The following is a 12,810-nucleotide window of genomic DNA, read 5'->3' as shown; positions in this document are numbered from 1 at the left end:
AAAAGTGATTTGATATGCAGGGAATGGAGGGATATGGATCGTGTGCAGGCAATAGGAGTTGACCTTGTCATCATGTTTGGTATAGATATTGTCAGCTGAAGGGCCTGTTCTTGTATTCTGCTATTCTATGTTCTAAATTTAGACTGTACATGTATTTGTATGAAGTATCAAGGCCATTATCAAGAGATGAGAACAACTTTTTTCACACAGAGTGGTGAATCCGTGGAACTCTCTGCCACAGAGGGTAGTTGAGGCCAGTTCATTGGTTATATTTAGGAGGGAGTTAGATGTGGCCCTTGTGGCTAAAGGAATCGGGGGGTATGGAGAGAAGGCAGGTACGGGATACTGAGTTGGATGATCAGCCATGATCATATTGAATGGCGGTGCAGGCTCGAAGGGCCGAATGGCCTACTCCTGCACCTATCTTCTATGTTTCTATTATATAAGCTATTTCACTTTGGCTCGCAATAGGCAAAATCTGATTTCAAATTAGGTCAGGAAATCCAGATTGGATAAAAATCATAATTTCAGCTTTCAGGCAGACAAAGTAAGTAATGAAAAGTGTCAGCACTTTGGTGCCATAAATGACCTTTCAGTCTATTCCTGTCTCTGAAGCCACTAATCCCATTGCCAGTCGGATACTTATCTGGTTACTTTGTGAAAAGATTAATCAATGCAGCATTGGCAGCTTTTGATTCTCATTTCCCCCACGGTTACACAGCTAAAATTAGAATTTACTGGGGAATGTCTGCCACTTAAAAAATAAAGAGGCTGTAAATCTTAGCATGCCTTGATTACCATTAACAAATAGAGATGGGAGTTTCAAAGCCTGAGAAATTTGGACTTAATTAGTGCTGTTTCTTTCAATGTTATGGGTGTGAACATTTATTTTTGTTTCTATAGCATAGTTGTCGGTCAAGTTGTATCATTTCAGAAATTTGACTGGGTATTTCTGGTCAAAAGTCAAATTACGTGATGATCTTTGAAACACTTCTTTTGCAGGAGCAATTTTGGCTCAATTGTTCTGTTTTTAGGCTGTCTCAAAACTACCATAATTTCAAAACTATTGCGGGCTAGAACCTGTCTCGGGTAATTCCTGACACTCAACTTCTCACCCCAAATGGTCATGCTCTGGTAGGTTTTGATATCATTTGATATATTTGCTTCCCCGCTGTCTTCTCCTTCCCACACATCTCCCACGCAGGTTCCATTCACTGACCATCACAATCAAGCTGTATGTGCAAATCGAGGAAAGAGCTCCTTCCAATGCCTCCACACATTCATTCAGTTACACATTGTGGAACACTTGTGTGAAACTTCCTGAAACTTGTATCTGACAGGTGACATTCTCTGGCAGGTGAAACCTTGTTGAAGTAACTTTCCTTCAGGTGACTTCTTTCTTCCTCATCTACCACACTTACTGTAGGGATAGGTGACACTTTTTTATGGTGTCACCCACCTCCACTGGCTCACTCTCCTGACTGAAAAAGGTGATTCATCTTAACGCCTCTTTCTTTTGTTCTTGCTCATTATTATTCTGGTCACCCCCCTTGTTTATCCATCCTCACCCATCCAAAAGTGTTATCTTCTCTGTGCGCATGGTATTTCTTCAGCAACCCCATTCACTAATGAGCCAATTCCTCAATGGGGTCCAAATAAATGTATCTTATTCAGGGTGGAAATTAGAATGATGCAATATATTCTATCTTTTTATTGAAAAGGAACTATTTCATTCTGAATCACTTCGTCAAAACCACGTCTTTAAATGTCGTTGTCTCCTCTACTTTGGAGAAACCAAACACAAAGTTTGGAATAGATCGGGTAGACATACAGAGTCTCTTGCCCTGAGTAGGGAAATCAAGAACCAGAGGACATGGGTTTAAGGTGAAGGGGGAAAGATTTAATAGGAACCTGAGGGGTAACTTTTTTAAAGTTGGTATATGGAACGAGCTTCCGGAGGAGGTAGTTGAGGCAGTCAGTATCGCAACGTTTAAAAGAACATTTGGACAGGTACACTAATAGGACAGGTTTAGAGGGATATAAGCCAAACGCAGGTAGGTGGGACTAGTGTAGATGAGACATGTTGGCCGATGTGGGCAATTTAGGTATAAGGGCCTGTTTCCACACTGTATGACTGTCTTTATAACTGGATAGTAGTTTGCGGAGCAAATGCATTCAGTCTGCAGGAGTGACCCTGACCATCAGGTTGCCTGCCACTGTAATTCACCATTTCACTCGCGTTTGACCTAAATGTTAATTGCCTCCTGCCCTGTTACAATGAGGTCAAATGCAAGCTTGAGGAACAATACTTGGGCATGTTGGAGCCATCCTGACTCAATATTGAATTATTTAGCTTTGGGAAATTTATGCTTTCTTTCTGTGTATTGGAGAACTGGCTATTCTGCCTGTCATCGTTCTTGCCCCATTTTCTTTCTCTATGTATAGTTTTGCCTGTTGGCATCTCACAGCCTTACTGTTAAATGACACTATTTAAAAGGCATGTGGACAGGTACGTGGATAGGAAAGGTTTAGAGGGATATGTACCAAATGTGGGCAAATGGGACTATTGGTTAAAATAATGGTATAAAGACCATCACACACGTCACCGGTTATGATTGATCAGCTGGCCTTATGTTCTACAGTATATCCTAAGCTTGGATTGTTGGAATGGAGACCTTTGGATATTTTTAAACACACAGCCATAATCATCCTTGACTATGTTCATCATACATGGGATTAAACTTGAGAACACAGAGTCATAGAGTGATACAGTGTGGAAACACTTGCCACACCGGCCAACATGTCCCAGATACACGTCCTGCCAGCATTTGGCCCATATCCCTGCCCACATCATGGCATCCACAATGAAAAGCAGCCAGCAAAGGTGATCTATTTGATTATCTGCACTTAGATGTGAAGACATGACTATTTAAAGGTTGGAGAGACCAAACACTTGCGTCATCAACGTAATGGTCCAGACTCTCAAGCTCTCAAGCTCGTGCTACTCCTCTGTATAGTTAGAGAAAGAGGGGAATTCTCAGAGGAATTCTCAAGTTATAAAACATTGGTAGCACTTAAGGGCCTGTCCCACCTGGTGATTTTTGATGCCGGCAGTAGCTGAAAAAATCGCCAAGTGGGACAGGCCCTTTACTTAAAGTTAATCTCCCAAATAGAAGATTAAAAATAATAAGTGCTACCAATAACATGTTTAAATAAATCTTGCATCACTTAACCTATTTAAGGTCAAAATATGCATTTGTAGCTTTGTGCATTATATAATATCTTGATCACCCCAGAGTATATTACCAGCAAGAAAATAATATCTTTCACCTTAAAGGAATTCCAATATACACCAATTTTCATACCTTAATGAGCTCTTGCACATCTCAAGTGGCAATAGTTCTTCCGCTGTACGTATGTCAGGTGCCAGTGAAAGCAGCATTCATTGTATTTAACACTAAAAGCAGGCTACTGGTGGAATTAAGTAGGTCAGGCAGCATCTGTGGAGGCAAATGGACAATCAACAATTTGGGTCGAGATCCTCTCGATTGGTTTGTGTGCTCATTCCATTTAGTTGGGTTAAGGGCAAAAGGGGATCCTGGCCTTGTTCTCCAAACTGCTGTTGCAACTTTTGTGCTGGTTGAACTCCGTCCGTCAATTGGAAAATCTGCCTGAAAATATCTCTTTGAACAGTGGAGTGCATTTGCAAACTGATATTTTAATAAGGATCACACTTGGCTAAAGAGTTTCAATACTGACCTTTTTCTACAGAGGAGGTCAAAGTCTCAAGTGTCCCTCAGTATTTCCCCGATCTTAAGAACTCTTTCAATCTGGGACTTTTTGTTCTCCAAGTTATAATTCTCACAGCTAAAGAGAGAGAAAAGGGAAACATTTCAGTTTAATGTTGACAGGCATGGGAGACCAATACATCAGATTAAGTTTGGATGCTTAAGAAGGAACTGAAGATGCTGGAAAATTGAAGGTGGACAAAAATGCTGGAGAAACTCAGCGGGTGCAGCAGCATCTATGGAGTGAAGGAAATAAGCAACGTTTTGGGCCGAAACCCTTCTTCATACTGATGTGAGGGTGGTGGGGTGGGTGGGTGGTTCTCACTCTGGCCGTGGAGGAGGCCCAGGACAGAAAGGTTGGATTCGGAATGGGATGGGGAGTTGAAGTGCTGAGCCACCGGGAGATCTGGGTTGGTTATTGCGAACTGAGCAGAGGTGTTCGGCGAAACAATCGCCAAGCCTACGCTTGGTCTCACTGATGTAGATCAGCTGACATCTAGAGCAGCGGATGCAATAGATGATGTTGGAGGAGGTGCAGGTGAACCTCTGTCGCACCTGGAAAGACTGCTTGGGTCCTTGAATGGAGTCAAGGGGGGAGGTAAAGCGACAAGTGTAGCATTTCTTGCGGTTGCAAGGGAAAGTGCCCGAAGAGGGGGTGGTTTGGGTGGGAAGGTACGAATTGGCCAGGGAGTTACGTAGGGAGCGGTCTCTGCGGAAAGCAGACAGGGGAGGAGATGGGAAGATGTGGCGAGTGGTGGGGTCACGTTGGAGGTGGCGAAAATGACGGAGGATTATTTGTTGTACGTGATGGCTGGTGGGGTGGAAGGTGAGGACTAGGGGGACTCTGCCCTTGTTACGAGTGGGGGGGATCGGGAGAGAGAGCAGTGTCATGGGGTATCAAAGAAACCCTGGTGAGAGCCTCATCTATGGTAGGAGAGAGGAACCCCCGTTCCCTGAAGAATGAGGACATCTCTGGTGTGCCCTGGTGTGGAATACCTCATCCTAGGAGCAGATGCGGCATAGATGGAGGAATTGGGAGTAGGGGATGGAGTCCTTACAGGAAGCAGGATGGGAAGAAGATGTAACCCAATAGCCATGGGAGCCAGTAGGCTTATAGTGGATGTCGGTCAGAAATCCATCACCTATGATGAAGAAAGTGAGGTCAAGAAATGGTAGGGAAGTGTCGGAAATGATCCAGGTGTATTTGAGTGCCGGATGGAAATTAGTGGTGAAAATAGTTTGGAGATATCTTTATTATTAATTTGCTCTCTATAAGCAGAGCCTCAAAACATACCAGAATATTCCCTTGTTCATAATATTCAGCGTTGTAATTAATAAAGAAGACAGTCAGGAGATTAGGAAATAAGGACAATTACATTTCAGACTTGGCTACCTATTGTTTGGCCTTGAGAAAGATCTTGGAAAAACAAAATTCTAAGAATTCCTTTAGTTACTGCAAAAATGATGCACAGGTAATTAAAATTTAGAATGAATGTTGCAGGTTTATCCATTCAGAAATATGCACAAATTGCAGTTAAAGGAAAATAATTAAATAATTAAGCAAATAAAATGTTTATATGGATCAAACGGCTACCAAAAACATGATCAATCGGGTCAAGCTAAAATAAAGGGTCACCTGTTTTTACAGGAAGTTGCTGAGTTGATTGGTTCTGAGAGCTCACTTTCTCTACCCAAGAATGTGTGGAGAAGTTGACAAATTCCGAGATATTTTTGGAAGGCATCTTGATGTTTGTTTCAGAGGGTAAGAGGCCCTGGCAGTGGGCGCCTATCTCTCCTCATTGACCTTCAACCCTTTCGGTCTCGGCAAAGCTGCAGGTTCCCTTATGATTATCATGACTTTTATGCCCCATTTAACTTGTCCCATCTCTCTTGGCACAGCAGCAACCTTGCTCTTTCAAGATTGCTAGACCGTTCTTCAAAGACACGATAGAAATAGAATTCTGTAAATGGAATCAAGCAAACTTCAAAGCATGGCTTGGAGCAAACAAAGGCAAACATTTCTATCTTGGTCTCCACATCAAAATACCTGATGGATTTCAATGAGCCCACACAGAGAATGCAAAAAAACTCTCGGATTTGGTGTCTCTACCTATTGCCTCCCAGCTTCTGTTACTACCTCCACCCTTTTTCCCCATCCCCCCATCTCCCCCCCCCCCCCCCCCCCCCCCAACCCCCATATGACTCTTATCTGCCAAGCAACCCCCCTCTCGCGTGCATCTGGCCTTGCTAGCTCTTGTCCCACCCCACTCTAATTCTTAACGCTAGCTATCTCCCCTTTACTCCTTCAAGGCAGATGGAGGATGTCCAATGAAAATATCTGACTGTCCATTCCCGCCCACAGATGCTACCTGACCCACTGAGTTCACCCAGCAGCTCTCCTTTCTCTGCTCTCAGCTGCCTTCATGCTCGTATTTTTGTACTTGTTTTCTTTCAGTTTGAAATATCTTTCCACGCGTTCACTCTACACTTTGGCTGCTTTCCTATAACTATTTCTGTATTATTCCTGCCACCATCAATTTAGCAACCCTGTCCTTGTAAAATAGGAAAGGATGGGCAGAACATGTCGACATAACCCCACAACAGCTCCAGTCTATGTTTGAATGTAGGTGTGGTGAAAGTGGTTTTTAATCAACCAATTCTTATCCCCTCTCTTCATCCCTTCTACTGCTCCAGTCTCTTGCTTGTCTTGTGTTCTTTGTCCATTGACTTTTTCATCATCATGTTTCCCTCCTTCTACCCTTTTTGCTTCAGGTTACAGCCCTGGGCTTCTCATCTGCTGTCAATAGCTCACCATTGGCCCTGCACCTATTCCCGCTCTTTCAATGGTTGGTGAGGTAGGAGAGCCCTATTTCTAATTCCCTCCCATCTTTATTAAACTTTGGCCATCAAAACCCAAGTTTATTGGAAAAAAAAAAATAATGATGGTAAGCTCTGCATGCCTCAATCAATACCCTTCCATCTATTCTCCCAAATAGCTCCAACTTCTAAACCTGGATCATGAGACCCTCTTCCTCGTTGCCCACCATTCTCTATCGTGATGTTCCCATCCCTTTATATTTTCCATTAATTTTCTCTTTAAAACAATCAGATTTGCATTTTGACCCGATTCCCTGTTGTTAAGTATCTGCATTTCCTTCTTTCAATGTCTAAAAACATAATTTAGCTCAAAGGATAGGGGAAGCTTCATTTACTCCCCACACCAACCAGAACCAAAATGAATACTATTGCAGGAAGCTGATAACATAAATCTGTTTGGAAGACTAATTTATGGTCCATTTTCCATGGGCAGTCCAGCAGTGTTCAATTTAAGTGTCACGCTTTTTGCTTTTCTTCATTTGTATCTGTGTGTGCATGGGGATTTGGGAAGTGGGAGGTGGGGCAGGTAAGGTAATGTGTTGCTTTGTATAAATTGTTCTCATTCATTTTGTCTTTCTTATTATTTCTCACTTTCTATATTCATTCTCTCATCCTCATCCCTCTTTCTCTTCAGCTTACCCTCTCTTGTCTCTCAGCCCTCTTTGATTTCCCACTTTTGTCCCTCAGTTCTCTCACTGCCTCTTGTCTTTATCTGTCTCATCTTGGTCTTTCATTTTTCCTTTTCATTTTACCACTTTCCTCACTGTGGTCTCTCCTGTTTAATTTCTTTCGACTCCCTTTTCTCTCCTTTTCTTGTGCATCATCTCCCATTTCCTTCATCTTTTTCACCTGGTCAGCCTTCTCCCTCCTCCAACCGATCTCCTCCCCTTCCTGCACCCCTCTCCCTCCTCCTCACTCAACCTCACTCACCCCCTTTCCTCTCCCTCTTCCTCACTCATTATCTTCCATTCCCTCTCCCCTCCTTCGTGCCCTCCTTCCATCTTCTCCTGCTCCATCCTTCAGTCTCTCTACATCCTCCCTCCCCTTCGCCTCCCTCTTAGCTTCCCTCCCCTCCTCTCTCCCTCAATCTTTCCCCCTCAGTTCCCTTCACCACTACCCCTTTCACCCTTCTCTTTTTACCCCCACCTCCCTTTCCTGCTTTCCACTCCCCCTGTGCCCCCTCTCCCCCTCTACTCCCCTCTGTCCCCCTTGCCCTCTCCTCCCCTCTCCCTAATTCTTTCTCCCTATCTCTCCTCTCCCTTCCCCCTCTTTCTCTGTCCCCCTTCTCCACTCCCTCTCTCCCTTCCCCTCTCTTTCTCTCTCCCTCTGTCACGCTCTTTCTCTCACATGCGTGCTCAAAGCCTGATGTTACCGTGTACGAGCGGGATTCTCTTGTGCAGGTGTAACCCATTAACACTGACCTTTTCTGAGTGTCAACAAAATCAGGTGGAGATAATTAGCTCCCTTTCAAATCCCCTCATTACCGTGAACAAAGGCAGTGGATCACTGCTGTCATTGCTACCTCGGCACCGTCTCATTTTCACACTCTCCTTCGCAGAAATAAGGATTTAATTTGCCGCATTGATAGAACTTGCTTCGTCATTAATGTCTGTGTCGGCAGAACTTATTGAGATAGTAGGCTTATTATCAAGAAAATGCTGCCAAATTGTACTATCTTCATAAATAATGCTGCGTGAATCCTTTATCCGGTCCCACTCAAATTATCACTGCATTGTGTGCAGTGCTTTAATATTTCCAGATGAAGGAGATGTAATACTCTGGAAGATGGGGGGGGGGCACAGTATTGTACTGGAGAGGAATGAGGGTGCCTGAAATTTGTAGGAAGGAACTGCAGATGCTGGTTTAAACCGAAGATAGACACAAAAAGCTGGAGTAATTCAGTGGGTCAGATAGCATCTACGAAGAAAAGGAATAGCTGACCTTTTGGATCAAGACACTTCTTCAGACTGGAATTAACTGACTGACTGAGGTGGAAAGGAAGTGTCACAGAATATGTGTGGGATTTTGAAGATTTTTTAGTCAGACCATACTACACAAGAGCTGGTGATGTGTTTACAGTTTGACCCTTTTCCATTTGCTACAGAGGTGATGTTTCATGGAAGCTGCATTCGTGAGTGATTATTTTATAGGAGCTGAAGGTACGCAGATGAAGCTCACTTAGTTTCTGAAAAAATTGCTAGGGTTTAGGTATTACATTCTCTGGGAAGGCATTTGAGTTTTCTCATTTTCCGTCACTATGACTGCACCATATACCATTGTAATTCTCGAGGAAATTTGTAACAAGATTACATATCTCTGCAGATTTGATATTTACACTGATATTTTGTATAACTGTTAAGAAATGACTGAATTTTGGTCTATTTTGAAACTAACAACCACCTCTGTTCTCAATGAGCCCTGCAGACATAGGAAGTAATGACCAAACCATTTCTATCCAAGTCATAGGTTTTGGGTTCTAACCTTGTTCTGCAGACTAATTTTAAATAGAGTAAAACTGGTGATTAACTTTTGCTGGTGAAAGTTAAAATTTCCCTGAGACCCCTAGCTTTTAGACATGCAGCCCTTTGTATGTCTGTTCATTTTTGTTCATAAGTTTCAAAATCCTATATTGAAGCAACTGTGTGTATCTTGTTTTACAAATACTTTTTTTCATGTATACTTACATTATGTGACATCTTTCATTAAATCTGCATTGTACATCTAAAATTGATGGAAAGCATAAATAAAAATCGGGAAAACCTATGCAGCGATCCATTGCCTAGTTTAATATATGTAAAAAAAATGATTTATCAATCATAAGAAATAATCAATGAAATTACATTTATGAGACCAATGTGGTGTAATTTCATGGAATACTATACAAGATCTGCATTTAACATGCATCCTTTAAAGAATACAGTTGCTTTTTTTTTTTTGCACTTGCATTATCAAGGACTATGTCCTCCAGGACTATACTTCTGAACTAATTTAAAGACTAGGAGTATATTCAACATTTTTCAATACACTTAGGCTGTGGGCTGAGGAGCTTTTTCGTTCAGGTTCGTAACCCAACTCACGGAACTACCTACATTTTTAACATATTGTGTAAAAATATGATATAAATCATACCTGAAACTCGTCAAGACCAAAACCTGCACATTTTTAAGAAATACTAGACTAAGTGGGACCCGTTGGGTCCCATGTTCACTCGGGAGGGCTGGTCCCCCGATGCAATATTCCACCTCTCCACCAATTCCAATATTGGTGGCCAGTGGGGGGGCTTTCTGGAGTGCTGGTATGGGTTCTTGGGGTGGCAGCTCAGTCCCTCAAGCCTGATCTGCTGGCAGCTAACTCACGGCTGGTGGGCTGGCAGTTGACTCAAGACTATTCCTTGAAATTCCATTTCAAGCAGGGTGCAAGGCCACCAAATACAAATTCATGTTCTTACCATTTCAAGCAGGGTGCAAGGCCACCAAATTCAAGTACAGTTTCTTACCACTATGAGCAGGGTGCAAGGCCACCGAATTCAAGTGCAGCTTCCAACGACTTCAAGCAGGGTGCAAGGCCACCAAATTCAAGTGCAGTTTCATACCACTTTCAGCAGGGTGCAAGGCCACCAAATTCAGTGCAGTTTCATACCACTTCAATCGGGGTGCAAGGCCACCAAATTCAACCACTTTCAGCAGGGTGCAAGGCCACCAAATTCAAATGCAGCTTCATACCATTTCATGCAGGGTGAAACCAGCATAAAACCACACAAAACACCAAACTCACAGTTCAGTAGACATTCACTGTGTTCAGTTGATTCACAGCTCAGACAGAGTCTTGACCTCTCCCTCCTCCATCATGCAGAGACTGAGCCACACCCACACTTCCGGGTTTTATAACCCCTCCCCCTCCCAACTGAAAAGATGTGGCTTTCAGGGTGTGATTGACAGGAGAGAGATTCTCAACATTTTTTGAACACTAATAACACTGTTATTTTTCATTGATGGGAAGAATTCTCTGCACCTGCTCAGCAGAGGGGGATTGAGTAAGATGGCCAAAAATCACAGCCGTAAGTAGTAGCATTTTATCTTAAATCAATATACAGTGCAAACAGGAAGTAAGTGCATTTGCAGTAGTGCCTTTTAACTTCAAGCCAAAGCACCCAAGCCACCATTTGCAGTACCTACATTTGCAGTACCTAGTGCCTTTCAACTTCATGCCACCATTTGCAGTAAGTAGTGCCTTTCAACTTCAAGCCAAAGCACCCAAACAACCTTTTGCAGGTAGTTCCTTTTACTTCAAACAAACCACATTTTCATTTTCAAACCACATTAAGGGTACACACAGTTGTGTAGACATTTGTTCAGTGTTATTCAGAGCTCATAGAGACGTGACATGACCCTTGGCTTTAACCATCTTGCAGGAAGTGAGTGAGGCGCACCACTTCCTGGTTTTATAGTCCCTCCCCCTCCAGCAGGTGCAGCAGAGAGAATGGTGATTTTTTAAACTTCAAGCCAAAGCACCTAAGCCACCATGTGCAGTAAGTAGTGCCTTTCAACTTCAAGCCAAAGCTCCCAAGCCACCATTTGCAGTAAATCGTTCCTTTCAACTTCAAGCCAAAGCACCCAAACAACCATTTGCAGGCAGTGCCTTTTTACTTCAAACACACCATATTTAGATTTTCAAACCACATTAAGGGGTACTCACAGTTGTGTAGACATTTGTTCAGTGTTATTCAGAGCACAGAGAGACGTGACCCTTGGCTTCATCCATCTTGCAGAGAGTGAGTGAGGCACACCACTTCCTGGTTTTATAGTCCCTGCCTCTCCCTCCAGCAGGTGCAGCAGAGAGAATGGTGATTTTTTTAAACTTCAAGCCAAAGCTACCAAGCCACCATTTGCAGTAAGAAGTGCCTTTCAACATCAAGCCAAATCACCCAAGCCATCATTTGCAGTAAGTAGTGCCTTTCAACTTCATGCCACCATTTGCAGTAAGTAGTGCTTCAAGCCAAAGCACCCAAGCCACCATTTGCAGTAAGTAGTGCCTTTCAACTTTAAACCAAAGCTCCCAACCCACCATTTGCAGTAAGTAGTGCCTTTCAATTTCAAGTCATAGCACCCAAGCCACCATTTGCTGTAAGTAGTGCCTTTCAACTTCAAGCCAAAGCACCTAAACAACTATTTGCAGGCAGTGCCTTTTTACTTCAAACAAACCATATTTTCATTTTCAAACCACATTAAGGGTACTCACAGTTGTGTAGACATTTGTTCAGTGTTATTCAGAGCTCAGAGAGACGTGACCCTTGGCTTCATCCATCTTGCAGAGAGTGAGTGAGGCACACCACTTCCTGGTTTTATAGTCCCTCCCCCTCCCTCCAGGAGGGGCAGCAGAGGGAATGGTGATTTTTTTAAAACATTAATATATCTCTGATTTTTCATCGATGGGAAAAATCCTCCACACCCGTAAGGCAGAGAAGGGCTCTGAGTGAGGTGGCCAAAAATGACAGCCATAAGTAGCGCCGTTCTGTCAGAAATCGCAGCAAAGTGGGCCAAAAGTGGTCAAGATCAGAGATTTAGTAATATAGATGAGAAAAACCTCAAATTTTCTGAGTAGTAATTGCCCAATCGGACGCAAATTGACCAATCCCGCGCTTTGTTTTATGGTCGCTAGGCAGCGAGGACCCTGGGACCATGGCTGCCCCCTCATTGCATCAAAACAATTACGAGGTTTCCAAGGATAAAGGTAATGCTCACCTTGCTGATCATTTTATTTTTCAATTGATTTATTTTTATAAAGTTATGATGTGAAATATAAATGATAAATAACAAATGTAGAGCTAGGGTTAGGATTATGGTCAGTCAGTAGATCAGTCGGTCAATCGGGTTTGTCGGTAGGACGATGGATGCTGTGGAGGATCGGTCGGGCCAGGCCTCTGGCAGGTGGTGGCGTTCGGCTAGGCCGGGCCTCCGGCGGGTGTTGAGCGTTGGGCCGGGCGTTGGGCCGGGCCTCCAGTGGGTGCTGCGAGGGGTCGGACAGGCTGCCGGTGTTGCAGCAAGCGTGCGGGCGGTCTGACGGAGCCGGCGCTATGGGGGTGCTGAAGGGCAGGGCAATGCTGCTCCCCACCACCATCACCACCAGAACGGCATGCTGGCCGAGG

The 12,810-nt window shown here is 43.5% G+C and overlaps 1 protein-coding gene across 7 annotated transcripts in view; it reads left to right on the top strand.

The window, feature by feature from the left end:
* The window catches only part of LOC129697048 (myelin transcription factor 1-like protein), a 415,381-nt gene that overhangs the window by 233,093 nt on the left and 169,478 nt on the right, over window positions 1–12,810 (top strand). The window lies entirely within an intron of this gene.

Source organism: Leucoraja erinacea, chromosome 5 (assembly GCF_028641065.1).
Source record: "Leucoraja erinacea ecotype New England chromosome 5, Leri_hhj_1, whole genome shotgun sequence".
Classification (NCBI taxonomy): domain Eukaryota; kingdom Metazoa; phylum Chordata; class Chondrichthyes; order Rajiformes; family Rajidae; genus Leucoraja; species Leucoraja erinaceus.
This window is presented reverse-complemented; position numbering and strand designations above follow the sequence as displayed.